At 44.0% G+C, this 14,317-nt stretch overlaps 1 protein-coding gene and 1 pseudogene across 1 annotated transcript in view; one reads left to right on the top strand and one right to left on the bottom strand.

Moving 5' to 3' along the window:
• The window catches only part of LOC126272081 (cartilage oligomeric matrix protein), a 388,004-nt gene that overhangs the window by 107,673 nt on the left and 266,014 nt on the right, over positions 1 to 14,317 (top strand). The window lies entirely within an intron of this gene.
• LOC126274422 (5S ribosomal RNA) lies at positions 3,639 to 3,756 on the bottom strand (annotated as a pseudogene).

Here is a 14,317-nt window from a genome sequence, read left to right as displayed (position 1 = left end):
TAGAAGGAGTGAGCCGTGAGAAAACTCTTTAGTTTAGACTTAAAAGTTTTTGGGCTACTGCTAAGATTTTTGTGTTCTTGTGGTAGCTTATTGAAAATGGATGCACAAGAGTCAAGGAAGTGCATTCCACATGCAGATTTGATTTCTGCCTAGTATTAACTGAGTGAAAGCTGCTAATTCTTGGGAATAAGCTAATGTTGCTAAAATATATACTGTAAGGGCAATGTCAAAATTTACAGACTATTGAATAGGGGTCGACAAGAGGTTTTCAAACTTACACCACACATAGCTCGAACAGCCCGTTTTTCAGCCAAAAATACCCTTTTTGAATCAGAAGAATTACCCCAAAAAATAATACCATATGACATAAGCGTATGAAAATATGCGAAGTAGACTACTTTTCGTGTTGAAATGTCACTTATTTCAGATACTGTTCTAATGGTGAATAAAGCGGCATTTAGTTTCTGAACAAGATCCTGAACATGGGCTTTCCACAACAGCTTACTATTTATCCGAACGCCTAGGAACTTGAACTATTCCGTCTCGCTTATAATATGCCCATTCTGTTTGTTTAAAATATCAGTTATTGTTAAATTGTGAGTTAGAAACTGTAAAAAATGAGTCTTACTGTGATTTAGCATCAAATTATTTTCCACAAGCCACGAACTTATTTCATGAACTACATTATTTGATAATGTTTCAATATTACACACAAGATCCTTCACTACCAAGCTGGTGTCATCAGCAAACAGAAATATTTTTGAATCACCTGTAATACTGGAAGGCATATCATTTATATAAATAACAAACAGCAGTGGCCCCAGCACCGACCCTTGGGGAACGCCCCACTTAACAGTGCCCCATTGGGACTGAACATCACTACCACTCTCAATATTGCGGAGAATTACCTTCTGCTTTCTGTTCTTAAAGTAAGAGGCGAACCAATTGTAAGCTACTCCCCTTATTCCATAATGGTCCAACTTCTGCAGTAATATTTTGTGGTCAACACAGTCAAAAGCCTTCGTTAAATCAAAGAAAACACCTAACGTTCGCAACCTTTTATTTAATCCGTCCCAAACCTCACAGAGAAAAGAGAATATAGCATTTTCAGTTGTTAAGCCATTTCTAAAACCAAACTGTACATTTGACAGCAAATTATTTGAATTTAAATGCTCCAGTAACCTTGTATATACAACCTTCTCGATAACTTTAGCAAACACCGATAACATAGAAATAGGTCTATAATTGTCAATATTATCCCTGTCTCCCTTTTTATAAAGTGGCTTCACTACCGAGTACTTTAATCGGTCAGGAAACCGACCACTCCTAAAGGAAAAGTTACAGATATGGCTAAGTACTGGGCTAACATACATGGAACAATACTTCAGTATTGTGCTAGATACCCCGTCATATCCATGAGAATTCTTGGTCTTTAGTGATTTAATTATTAATTCAATCTCCCTCTTGTCAGTATCATGGAGGAGCATTCCAGGTAACAGTCTCGGAACACTTTTTTCTACGAGCGCTATATGATTCCCTGTTGGGACTAGGTTTATATTTAGTTCACCTGCTATATTCAGAAAGTGATTATTAAATACTGTACATATGTGCGACTTATCAGTAACACGGACATTCCCACTACGCACTGATTCTATATCCTCTACCTGTCTCTGCAGACCAGCCACTTCCTTTACGACTGACCATATGGTTTTAATTTTATCCTGAGACTTAGCTATTTTATCTGCATACCACATATTTTTTGCCTTCCTAATAACTTTTTTAAGCACCTTACAATACTGTTTGTAATGGGCTGCTGCATTTAGATTGTGATTGTTTCTAACGTTTTGATATAATTGCCACTTTGTTCTACAAGATATTTTTATCCCTCTAGTCAGCCACCCAGGCTGCCTGTTTGTGCTAGTACCCTGTTTTGAACGTTCTAACGGAAAGCAACGTTCAAACAGCATGAGAAAAGTCTTTAGAAAAGCATTATATTTATCGTCTACTGTATCAGCGCTATAAACATCTTGCCACTCTTGTTCCTTGATGAGGTTTACAAATGTCTCTACAATAACTGAATCTGCTTTCCTAAACAGCTGATGACTATATTTAACACGTGATGCAGCACAAAAATCTTTTAGAGTTAAAATTTGTGCATCATAATCTGAATGGCCATTCACCTTTTTGCTAACAGAATGCCCTTCTAGCAATGAGGAATGAACAAAAATATTGTCTATGGTTGTTCTACTGTTCCCTTGCACTCTCGTTGGAAAGAATACGGTTTGCATAAGACTATATGAATTAAGGAGTTCTACCAGCATCCTTTTCCTTGCACAATCACTTATACAATTAATATTGAAGTCACCACATATCTTTGTATTTCCTATAAAGTGAACCAAGAACCTCCTCTAGCTTTAGAAAAAATGTTGTGAACTCGGAGTCTGGGGATCTATAAATAACAACAGTAAGAAGTTTAGTTCCACTAAATTTAACCACACCTGCACAACATTCAAACACCTTTTCAGTGCAATCACTACTTTTCGTGTTGAAATGTCACCGGTAGCAGTTACTTCTGTCAAATATCTGGGAGCATATGTACGGAATGATTTGAAGTGGAATGATCATATAAAATTAATTGTTGGTAAGGCGAGTGCCAGGTAGAGATACATTGGGAAAGTCCGTAGAAAATGAAGTCCATCTACAAAGGAGGTGGCTTACAAAACACTCGTTCGACCTATAGAGTATTGCTCATCAGTGTGGGATCCGTACCAGGTCGGGTTGACAGAGGAGACAGAAAAGATGCATAGAAGAGCGGCGCGTTTCGTCACAGGGTTATTTGGTAAGCGTGATAGCGTTACGGAGATGTTTAGCAAACTCAAGTGGCAGACTCTTCAAGAGAGGCGCTCTGCATCGCGGTGTAGCTTGCTGTCCAGGTTTCGAGAGGGTGCGTTTCTGGATGAGGTATCGAATATATTGCTTCTCCCTACTTATACCTCCAGAGGAGATCACGAGTGTAAAATTAGGGAGATTCGAGAGCGCACGGAGGCTTTCCGGCAGTTGTTCTTCCCACGAACTATACGCGAGTGTAACAGGAAAGGGAGGTAATGACAGTGGCACGTAAAGTGCCCTCCGCCACATACCATTGGGTGACTTGCGGAGTATAAATGTAGATGTAGATCTCCGGACACCCCCCACCTCCCCTTTCCCAAAAGAAAGCGTCTGGGACTATTTGGAAAATCGTGTGAAACGTAGTGATCAAAATCTCGTCCATATTTGTAGTTCTACGGGATCTAATAATGGAGTGGATTAATCTGGAGATAGCATACCTGAAGAACCTTATTGGCTCCTTATCTCGCCGAATTGTGGCTCTTATGAAGGCTAGAGCCGGTGTTACACTGTATTAGCATAATGTCTACTTAAACTAAACTGAACCCCGTCCGAACTGGCCATGAATGACCTACGGCACCGACCGGCCGCCGTGTCATCCTCAGCCGACAGGCATCACTGGATGCGGATATGGAGGGGCATGTGGTCAGCACACCGCTCTCCCGGCCGTATGTAAGTTTTCGTGCCGGAGCCGCTACTTCTCAGTCAAGTAGCTCTTCAGTTTGCCTCACAAGGGCTGAGTGCACCCCGCTTGCCAACAGCGCTGGGCAGACCAGATGGTCACCCATCCAAGTGCTAGCCCAGGCCGACAGCGCTTAACTTCGGTGATCTGACGGGAACCGGTTTTACCATTGCGGCAAGGCCGTTGGCTATAAAGCCTGCTTAGGGTGACTAAATTTTTGTTCCGATGTGATTATTTTGCGATGTTGACAGTGCTCTGCAAGTCATTTCTCGTCGAATGTTGATAATCTGCACGTGACAACAAAAATCTAGCAGGGTGATTCCCTCGTAAACGTGTGCTGGACCGCGCCTGAACTGAAGGCGGCAGCGGGCAGGGTTCACGGCCGTGTCGCGGGCCCCACGCAGCCGCCCACCCTGGGCGACGCCTGTTTACCGTCGCCCCCAGCTGCCTGCGGCTGGTCAGCGAACTGGGTCGCACTTCTTGCACAATACAGGCATCCGGAAAGCGGCGGGCTGGAGGCTCACCCACACGACGCCCTCTCCTGGTCGCTCTGTTGGTGATGTGCCTCTTGCGTGAAAGCTATTCCACTGAATACGCTAGCTATAGTTCGGCGGACGGTTTCTTGTCAGGCTCTAGATTTCTCGTGCTGTTGTCAGGAATGTACTCGGAAGGACAGTCCAAGAACGTTTTGAGCAACAAAATTTGCTCACATTTTTGAACACCCAAGGCCTTTATCTAGTGAGTTTTTGAATTATGACGTTGTCGCGCATACTGTTCCAGTTGACACAACAGTTTATTACATTTGTCATCTGCTTCATTTTACAAATGGTTAGCGATGCTCACACAGAGCGTTGAGAGAGGTCCTTTCATCTGAATACAAACACCATCTCGCCACTGCAGTCAGTTCCGAAAGAGCTCGAATACTACCGGTATACGCTACATTGAGAAACGTGGACTTAGTAGAATTACACAACTGGCCATTAAAATTGCTACACCACCAAGATGACGTGCTAGAGACGCGAAATTAACCGACAGGAAGAAGATGCTGTGACGTGCAAAAGATTAGCTTTTCAGAGCATTCACACAAGGTTGACGACGGTGGCGACAGCAACAACGTGCTTACATGAGGAAAGTTTCCAACCGATTTCTCATACACAAACAGCAGTTGACCAGCGGTGCCTGGTGAAACGTTGTTGCGATGCCTCGTGTAAGGAGGAGAAATGCGTACCCTCACGTTTCCGACTTTGATATAGGTCGGATTGTAGCCTATCGCGATTGCGGTTTATCATATACGACATTGCTGTTCGCGTTGGTCGAGATCTAATGACTGTTAGCAGAATATGGCGTCGGTCGGTTCAGGAGGGTAATACGGAACACCATGCTGGATCCCAACGGCCTCGTATCACTAGCAGTGGAGATAACAGGCATCTTATCCGCGTATCTGTAACGGATCGTGCAGCCACGTCTCGATCCCTGAGTCAACAGATGGGGACGTTTGCAAGACAACAACCAACTGCACGAACAGTTCAAAAAAATAGTTCAAATGGCTCTGAGCACTATGGGACTTAACATCTGTGGTCATCAGTCCCCTAGAACTTAGAAATACTTAAACCTAAGTAACCTAAGGACATCACACACATCCATGCCGGAGGCAGGATTCGAACCTGCGACCGTAGCAGTCGCGCGGTTCCGCACTGAGCGCCTAGAACCGCGAGACCACCGCGGCTGGCTGACTTCTGAGGTCATTAGTCCCTTAGAACTTAGAAATACTTAAACCTAAGTAACCTAAGGACATCACACACATCCATGCCCGAGGCAAGATTCGAACCTGCGACCGTAGCGGTCCCGCGGCTCCAGACTGTAGCGCTTAGAACCGCTCGGCCACCAACAGTTTGACGACGTTTCCAGCAGCATGGACTATCAGCTCGGAGACCATGGCTACAGTTACCCTTGACGCTACATCACAGGCAGGAGCTCCTGCGATGGTGTACTCAACGACGAACCCGGGTGCACAAATGGCAAAATGTCATTTTTTCGGATGAATCCAGTTTCTGTTTACAGCATCATTATGGTCGCATCCGTGTTTGGTAACATTGCGGTGAACGCACATTGGAAGCGTGTATTCGTCATCGCCATACTGGCGTATCACCTGGCGTGATGGTATGGGGTACCATTGGTTATACGTCTCGGTCACCTCTTGTTCGCATTGGCGGCACTTTGAACAGTGGACGTTACATTTCAGATGTGTTACGGCCCGTGGCTCTACCCTTCATTCGATCCCTGCTAAACTCTACATTTCAGCAGGATAATGCACGACCGCATGTTGCAGGTCCTGTACGCGCCTTTCTGGATACAGAAAATGTGCGACTGCTGCTCTGGCCAGCACATCTCCAGATTTCTCAGCAATTGAAAACGTCTGGTCAATGGTGGCCGAGCAACTGGCTCGTCACATACGCCAGTCACTTGATGAACTGTGGTATTGTGTTGAAGCTGCATGAGCAGCTGTACCTGTACACGCCTCTAAGCTCTGTATGACTCACTGCCCAGGCGTATCAAGGCCGTTATTACGGCCAGAGGTGGTTGCTCTGGGTACTGATTTTTCAAGATCTATGCACCCAAATTGCGTGAAAATGTAATCACATGTTAGTTCTAGTATAATATATTTGTCCAATTAATACCCGTTTATCATCTGCATTTCTTCTTCATGTAGCAATTTTAATGGCCAGTAGTGTATAAGGAATACGACAACCAGTTTATTTACGTTTAACCATTACCACTTCTGGATCTGCCTTTAAATCCACCGTCAGATGGCTCTTTCAAGTTTTCGTGGGGAGTCCTCGCTTTGTGTTTATGGCCAGTAGTTGTTTTTAGCTGTGACATAAAAGTTTTTTTTTTCTTTATAGTAAAGCACCAAAACATTCACGGACACAAACTCAAATCAAGGACTCAGAGCGGAAACTGGGAACAGCCACATGAGGATGAATTTTGAATAAAATCCGAAACGGGTAACAGTTAAACGCAAACATAACTTCTGTATCCCTGATTTCAAGTTATAATCCTTTTAATACTACTGGAAAAGTACTTACTGACTCAGAAGCTTCCACATCTTACGAAAGGAGATATTCTTCATCATTGACAGAAATTTCGTAGATTACCTAAATTACACAAGAACATAAAAATAATTCAAACGTCTTTAACTGGACTGAACGTGGAGATCAACGAATTGGTCCACGTCTATCATTCATTGATGAAAATAATGTGCATTGAGCCCTCTCGCTGTGCTATGCCCATGATGCTGTCAAACATACATAACATTGCTCGACATACGACCAGTGTTACGTCACTCAGGCATCAGGCAATTTGTAATTCGTAATTGAAACATGTGTGCACATGAGAGAAGAGCCACAATTGACTTTTCGTGTCTAGGAAATCAGGTATTACAACATCCCTGTTGACATAAAGTGTTCATTTTATATCGATTTAAGAGATCTGACCCTTCTGCACTGAAGAGTAAAAGTAACTGGTACACCTACCTAATATCGTGTAGGACCCCCGCGAGCACGCAGAAGTGCCGCAACCCGACGTGGCATGGACTCGACTAACGGCTTAAGTACTGTTGGTGGGAATTAACACCATGAATCCTGCAGGCCTGTCCATAAATCCGCAAGAGTGCGAAGCGGTGGACATATCTTCCGAAGAGCACGTTGCAAGGCATCTCACATATACTCAATAACGTTCATGTCTGGAGAATTTGGTGGTCAGCGGAAGTGTTTAAACTCAGAAGAGTGTTCTTGGGGCCATTCTGCAGCAATTCTGGACGTGTGAGGTGCCGCATTGTCCTTCTGGAGTTGCCCAAGTCCGTAGGAATCCACAATGGACATGAATGGATGCAGGTGAACAGACAAGAAGTGTTATCTGGCAGAGTCGTATCTGGCCATAACAGAGGTCCCACATCACTCCATCTGCACACTCCCCACACCATTATAAACCCTCCACCAGCTTGAACAGTCCGCTGCCGACATACAGGGGCCATGCATTCATGAGGTTGTCTCTATACTAGCACTTGTCCGTCCCCTCGATACAATTTGAAACGAGACTCGTCCGACTAGGCAACATGTTTCCAGTCATCAACAATCTAATGTTGGTGTTGCCGGGCCCCGGCGAGACGTAAAGCTTAGTGTCGTGCAGTCATCAAGGAAGGGTACACGAATGGACCTTCGCCTCCGAAAGTGCATATCGATGATGTTTCGTTGAATGGTTCGCACACCGACACTTTTTGATATCCCAGCACTGAAATCTGCAGCGGGTTGCAGTAAAGTCACCTTGAACGATTCTCTTTAGTTGTCGTTGGTCCAATTCTTATAGGATCTTTTTTCTGGCCGCGGCGATGTTGGAGAGTTGATGTTTTACCGGATTCCTGATATTCACGTTACACTCGTGAAATGATCGTATAAGAAAATTCCCGCTTCATCGCTACCTCGGAGATACTGTGACCCATCAGTCGCGCGCCGACTATAACGCCACTTTCAGACTCACTTAAATCTTGATGACCTGCCGTTGTAGCAACAGTAAATAGGCATTGCCGACCGCTGCGCCGTGTTCTGCCTGTTTATATATATCTGTATTTGAATATGCACGCCCATAAAAGTTTCTTTGGCGCTTCAGTGTATTATCTGGAATATATCCTGCATATCAATCATTTTTCGGCGCTGTTTCTCGATAGTTTGTTACGCTTACCTTAGCATATAATGTTTCATGTACTAAGCTCACGTATTTAATTCCACATATCACCGTTTGAAACGTTTGCTTTTCATTCTTTCTCGACACTGCTGCACCTCGTAAACTGTCCTGATAAATATCGCCAGCCCCTCTCTGACCCAGGAAATAGTTAAAATCGTAACTAGTGCAAATCACTAATAAATATTCTATAGACAGAATGCGAATACAAAGACAGAAAGACCTTTTGTTATATGGTTACACAATTGTACTTGTAAATGTTACTTTCATAAAATGTGTACGAGTATGCGCACAGGACGTTTCGAAATGGAGCGACCACACAAAGTTAATCGCCAGTAAGGCAGATGTCAGACTGAGATTTATCGGAAAAACTATAAGGAAATGTATTCATCAACAAAGGAAGTAGCTTAAAAAACGCTCGTTCGACCAATAATTCAATATTAAGTAGTAATTAGTGCTATCGACATGGGATATCAAACTGATTCCATATTTTTAGATTTCTGGAAGACTTTGACGCCGTTCCTCACAAACGACTTATAATCAAATTGCGTGCATATGGAATATCACCTCAGTTGTATGACTGGAATCGCGATTTCCTGTCGGAAAGTTCACAGTTCGTAGTAGTTGACGGAAAAACATCGAGTAAAACAGAAGTATTGGTTCAAATGGCTCTACGCACTATGGGACTCAACTGCTGTGGTCATTAGTCCCCTAGAACTTAGAACTACTTAAACCTAACTAACCTAAGGACATCACACACACCCATGCCCGAGGCAGGATTCGAACCTGCGACCGTAGCAGTCGCACGGTTCCGGACTGCGCGCCTAGAACCGCGAGACCACCGCGGCCGGCAAAACAGAAGTATTACCTGGCGTTTCGCAATGAAGTGTTATAGGCGCTCTGCTGTTTCTGATCGACATAAACGATATAGGAGGTAATCTTAGCAGCCCTCTTAGATTATCTGAAGATGTTGCTGACATTTACCGTCTTGTAAACTCATCAGATGATTAAAATCAATTGCAAAATGATTCAAGCGAAATATCTGTATGGTGTGAAACGTGTCAGCTGACTCTAAACCATAAAAAGCGTGAAGTCATCCAGATGAGTACTTAAAAAATCCGCTAAATTTCTGTTCCACGATAAATCACACGAATCTAAAGGCCGTAAATTCAACTAAATACTTAGGGATTACAGTTACGAATAACTAAAATTGGGGCGATCACGTAGATAGCGATGTGAGGGAACCATTTATTGTCGGAACACTTAGAAAGTGCAACAGGTCTTGTAAAGAGACTGCTTATCCTACGCTCCTCCGTCCTCTTCTGGAGCGCTGCTGTGCTGGGTAGGATTCGCATAAGAAGTGCTGTACTGGGTAGAATCTGCATCAGGTAGGACTCACGGAGGACATTGACAAAGTTCAAAGAAGGGTAGCTCGTTTTGTGAGGGGAGGGGGAGAGTGTTACGAACATGATACGGGAATGGGGATTGCTATCAATGAAACAAAGGCGTTTTTCGTTGCTGTAGAATCTTCTCATGAAATTTCAATCACCAACTTTCTCCTCCCATTGCAAAAATGTTCTGTTGGCGCCTTCCTACAAAGGGATAAATGATCATCGTAATGAAATAAGAGAAATCAGAGCTCTCACGGAAAGATTTAAGCGCTCGTTTTCTTCGCGCGCGGTTGTAGAGTGTGGCGGTAGAGGAATAGCTTAAAGGTGGTTCGATAAAGTCTCTGGTAGGCATTTAATTGTGAATTTCGGAGTAATCATTTAGATATAGATAAAGATTGTTCGCCGGTATGGCACTGATAGAGGGAATAGATAAGATCCAAAGGAGAGCAGCACGTTTCGTTACAGGTTCAATCAGCAAGCGCGAAAGCGTCACGGGGATGCTCAGCCATCTCCACTGCCAGAGGTTGCTAAAGATGCTTTGCTCATATACGTTGTGGTCTAATGTTAAATTTGAGAGAGCGTACATTCCTAAAAGACTCAGCCAATATATTGCTCTCTAAAAGACCACTAAGACAAAATTCGTGAGTTTCGAGCCCACGGGGAGCCTTACAAGCAGTCGTTCTTCCCACGAACCATACGCGGCTGGAATAGGAAAAGGGGAGGAGACGTTGTTTCATAAAGTACCCTCCGCCACACACCGTAACGTGGCTTGTGGAGTTTATATCTAGATGTGGCAGGCTAACTGCATCCTCAAAGATTCCGAGATTCGACCACTGAGCTGGACGACATATACCACTAAAAGTCAACACGCATTTCCAACTGGTTCATTGCAACTTCAGCAAAAAAATTCTCACGATAACAGTTCAAAGCTACGTAGGTGAGAGCAACACTAAAATGAAAAACCAGCAAGTTTCCAAGGAAACAAGCGCTGTATATGAGTGATAAATGAAACTCGCCAAGTCCACTTCCTCTATCAACCACTACCGCCAGTCAGCTAATCTCCACGATCCAATACGAGGTCTCTACCTGTCAGTCACGGGTGCATTCGTCAGTCCTAATTGGCGCCCGTGAATAATTGTGAAACGAATCGGAATTCCACGCCCGCGCACTGGGGGAGCACGTCCGATTTTCTTTTATACGTTTTCTGTACTGCAAGAACAAATTTGTTGACAATTGTGGATCACCAAATCCTGGCTTCAGCAACCACTAGCACTACGGAGTAGTGAACGGTTTTCTCTCGACTGTCGTCTCGGCTTCCGTTGCGTCTAGCGAAGTTCCATTCGTGGCTGTGACCAAAGTCCACACACTGTGTAAGGCCGTCGGCAGCTGACGTTGATGAGCACGCAAACGGGAGGTCCAACGTTATGAGACACAGCGCCGTCGCCCCGCAGTACGATCTGGTTAACGTGATTTTGCGCTCTCAGCGTTGTCCATCTCAGTTGTCGGCTCGGTCTGGCTCGCAAACAGTACAGTTAATTCACGGAAATGGACGCGCGTAAAATTCCTACGTTAGCTCTATTAAAACGCATGTTTTCTCCCTTGTCCACATGATAGTCGTGTTGTTCTGTCTGTAGTATTGTGATATTCATGGCTGTGGCGGCCAGTATTTCATCTTGCGAGAAGCTTGCCTTGATGCAGCTTGATACACGTGAAGTAGCATATGGTACAAAAGTGGAGTGAGGTACAAGCAGCAGATGGTACAGTACATACCACTCGCATGGCATAGTCCGCCCATTGTACTGAACTTGCTTCTGATCGGTCGGCACATTTGGGTGTCGGGTGCCAAAACACCTAACATCTCTTATTAATTATTTACATACTTTTCATTGTATTTAACATATTAACCCAGTTTTCTGTACGACAATGTTTCATGGTTACCCTACGAGTCTACCATTTTTGTTTATTACATTTCATTAGTTTTGAGAAACATAAGAGTAATGACATTACAAACGAAGTGCTTCGGACACCTTCGGGTCCATTTGACGCACCTGGGAGATGAAGTACTTCGGCTGTGCTAGTCACTCTGTTTCGTTTGTTCTTCAGAGCCGGACGTGTATCTCTGTTTCGGACGGACATGTCGTACTCTGCTGTCAGAAAAGACTATTAAGAAAGCCATGTCGAATGTTGAAGAAGACAGTGTAAAAAGTGATGTTTTAAAATATAAACAAACAGGATACATCAATGAGAGGTGTCGCCTACCATCGTTGTCAGAACCACAGATCTTGCCCTCTGTAGATACAGAGACTAACCTGGGCAAGTGGTATCCCACAAAAGAAGCACAAACACAGGTTCAAGTTCGAGATGACAGCATAGCAGCCTCCGCCGAAGAAGATCCCACGGCCGACGAGCTGTCTTCTGCGCTGGGGACACAACTTTAGAAGTCGACATATTGGTGGAAAGACACTTTTCAATATCTAAAGGTCTCTCCAGCTTCCAGATCTGACATCCAACACGACTACACATAATTTATGGTATACATAAATGAAAACTTAAATATCCGTGAACATGTAATAAGACAAAAACTAAAGATCCATGTCCGGGTCAGTGAGGAGATCAGCTTATAAAAATTCACGAAATCGAACAAACTTATCTCTGACAGAGAAAGCCCTTACACTTAGATTAACATTAAGTAGTACAGAAATTATTTGTATTAATTTAGCAAGGAAGTCCCATAACCTTTTAGAAAATGTGGAATTGAAAAAAATTAGATACAACAGAATTTTAACCCTATACCGACCTAATCTCTACATTGTAACATGGTGCCTCTGCACACCACGCTCAACTGTAGCCTCGTTATAGGAGACTGGATTTTTATCTTATGGACTTCTATAGGTTTTAATCGCCGATATATTATTAACTTACATTTAATTATAACAAATTCTAACAAGAACGACACGTTTTCCTTGAATCCTTAATGTGACGTGTAATAGTAGGAAATGACGACACAAAACTCGTAGATCGCCACGTCGACTTTAGCCAACTCGTCCAGTGTGCCGGTGAATTTAGCGTCGTGCGCTGCTCGAGACAAATTACGTGACCTGTTGCTCCGTAGATTTCCTCCGAAACGTTTGTTGGCGCTCCAGGTTTATACCTATATACAGTCAGACTACATAAGAGCCGCCAGTCTCACTTTGATCCGTGAGACAAGGTTAAAATAGTCACTTCTTTTGTACCAACAATCCAGCTACTTTCAAAAGACTCTCAGGTCAGACCCCACTACACTGGAGAAAGAGCACCACACCGTTTCCAACTCCTCTATAAACAACAAAGGATCACAGTCGAAACTCAAACAGGATAAGAACAGACAAAAGAATGACACATTACAAATTTGCATTAGAGCAAAACATAATTTATTACTATATTCTAATAATCTTCGCCGTATCCACCTCTTTAAACAACATCTCCAGCAATCTGAAACCTACACGTAGTGCATACCAGCCTGTTAACATAGTGTACTGGTGCGCCCAATAGACATCTACATCTACATCTGCATCCGTACTCCGCAAGCCACCTGACGGTGTGTGGCGGAGGGTACCCTGAGTACCTGTATCGTTTCCCCCTTCTATTCCAGTCTCGTATTGTACGTGGAAAGAAGGATTGTCGGTATGCTTCTAATCTCTCTGATTTTATCCTCATGGTCTCTTCGCGAGATATACGTAGGAGGGAGCAATATACTGCTTGACTCTTCGGTGAAGGTATGTTCTCGAAACTTTAACAAAAGCCCGTACCGAGCTACTGAGCGTCTCTCCTGCAGAGTCTTCCACTGGAGTTTATCTATCATCTCCGTAACGCTTTCGCAATTACTAAATGATCCTGTAACGAAGCGCGCTGCTCTCCGTTGGATCTTCTCTATCTCTTCTATCAACCCTACCTGGTGCGGATCCCACACTGCTGAGCAGTATTCAAGCATTGGGCGAACAAGCGTACTGTAACCTACAGCGACGCCCGACTTGAAAACAGGCAAACGGATATGCCAGTAACTACGCAGGTACACGTGAAAGCACTGTTCGATTCTTTTCGCACGGGCAGAACTGGTCCACTGTTTAGAGACTACCAACGTCCAAATACACTCCAAACACTACCACACCCCAGAGGGGAAAGAACTAGCTTCATGCGCTCCACGAGGGCTGCCGGCTGACTCTGGATTTCGCGAGCTGCCAAAACGCTCGACAAAATTATCTACCATTTATCCCTTCCAGCCAGTCATAATCAGTAACCGAATGTACATATTTTTATTGGCCATTTCCTCTTCCCACTTATAGTTCTTCCGTAAGGTCCTGCTTGATGCCGTGTCTCGTAACTTTTTCTACAATGGCTGTCGCAAAACACTGGCCATCATGGGAGATCACAGAGCTGTAAGCCTGCCATGTAGGCTCCGCCCACAACGCATTTAGCAGGATTAAGGTCAGGCCTGAGGCGCAGAATGATTGGCTTCTGACTCAAACGCGGACAGTCACATTTGTCATCGTCTTCTCCTGCTAACAGCGAGTGTCTGACAAGTGCTACCTCCTTCAAGGACTTTTCACAATATTGATTCGGACTTAATTGGTATTGGAGAAAC

The sequence above is a fragment of the Schistocerca gregaria genome, chromosome 5 (genome assembly GCF_023897955.1).
Source record: "Schistocerca gregaria isolate iqSchGreg1 chromosome 5, iqSchGreg1.2, whole genome shotgun sequence".
Taxonomy (NCBI): domain Eukaryota; kingdom Metazoa; phylum Arthropoda; class Insecta; order Orthoptera; family Acrididae; genus Schistocerca; species Schistocerca gregaria.
Note: the sequence above shows the minus strand (reverse complement) of the source record. Positions and strands in the feature narration are given on the sequence as shown.